The 1,249-nt window shown below is 38.3% G+C and overlaps 1 long non-coding RNA gene across 1 annotated transcript in view; it reads right to left on the bottom strand.

Moving 5' to 3' along the window:
- The window catches only part of LOC147819181 (uncharacterized), a 3,759-nt gene extending 2,523 nt beyond the window's left edge, over positions 1-1,236 (bottom strand). Inside the window, exon 1 of the long non-coding RNA XR_015437183.1 lies at positions 1,056-1,236. This is a non-coding gene — a long non-coding RNA (uncharacterized LOC147819181). The remainder of the gene's footprint in view (positions 1-1,055) is intronic.
- Between the last annotated feature and the right edge of the window lie 13 nt (positions 1,237-1,249).

The raw sequence follows: 1,249 nt of genomic DNA, 5'->3' as shown, positions 1-1,249 counted from the left end.
TCGGCACCCTCGGTTAAATTTTGTGCAGACCCTGCCTGTCAAAGTTACATTTTGTGAATCCCAACAACTATGTCTACATTTTCAGAAAGAATTATTTGTCTCCTTTTTACGGTTTGGCCGTGAGCTCGAGTTAAAAATAAAAATAAAGGTTATTTTTTACTGCTTCACGCACTCTAGCCAACTGACGCTTTCACTCTAACTTTGAAGAAATAGTGATTTGCACTCCTCCTTTGAGTGCTCACAGTTTGAAAAGTTTACATGTTATGTAAAAACAGTTCATGTCTTTTTGAGAGAGCAGAGGTTTTCCTCCGTTTTATAGTTTGAATCACATTTCTACGTGCAGGTATGAGAGAGCTGGGTGACTTAGAAAAAAGGTGCAATTTTGTCGAAAAAAGGTGGGTTTCTAAAGAAAATTCCAATGCATTCCTAATGCATTATTTATTCCCAGTTTTTTGGGAATAACTTTGGGAAAAATTGGAATTTTAACACCAAAAGTCATAGAACCTCTTTCCGGATCAAGACGCACGTTTTGATGTACATATTACCGGGGTTTTCTCAAAGCTGTGGGACGAGTTACGCGCCAAAATTTGGCGGAAGAATAATAAACCCGAAAGAGAATATTAATAGATGCCTCGGGGCGGAGCACCCGTGGCACTAATAATAACCCCAGAAACACACTTCACTTCAGAGAAGATGATGGAAGAAATGCTAAATGAGAGATAGCATTTCTCTCCTGTTGAAAGTGTTTGTGCTAAGCTACGCTACTTAGCTGCTGGCTCTAGCTACATATTAGAGTACAGACATGAAAACAGTGTCAATCATCTCATCTAACACTTGGAAAGAAAGTGAATAAGTGTATTTCCCACAATGTCAAAACAATTCCTTTAAGGCTAAGGTTAATCGTACACCAGAGCTGAGCCTGGGAACAAATCCTTTAATAGCCTGTAAGGATCACACTAATATTTAAACCTTGTCACTTTTCTCTTGCTTCATCATGATGCGACTGTATTTCTGTCAAAAACATAATAATGTAATGAGCTTAAAGTGATACTTACATCTTGTTAACTCAACTGTTCCATTAATGCACTGGACCAAAGAGTAATGATCTGACACCCAGCGCCAGTGTTTTTTCACACATTTCAATTCCACTCTGTCACCATCTTTTATATATTTAATTCCATCAGGTATTAAGTCAGGATATTCAGTAGTGTCCAAAGAACAGAAGGCAGCTGCACACAAGGAACAACAC

The sequence above is a fragment of the Seriola lalandi genome, unplaced genomic scaffold, assembly GCF_002814215.2.
Source record: "Seriola lalandi dorsalis isolate HSWRI2012SDOR001 ecotype SW California unplaced genomic scaffold, Sedor1 jcf7180002054261, whole genome shotgun sequence".
Classification (NCBI taxonomy): Eukaryota; Metazoa; Chordata; class Actinopteri; order Carangiformes; family Carangidae; genus Seriola; species Seriola lalandi.
This window is presented reverse-complemented; position numbering and strand designations above follow the sequence as displayed.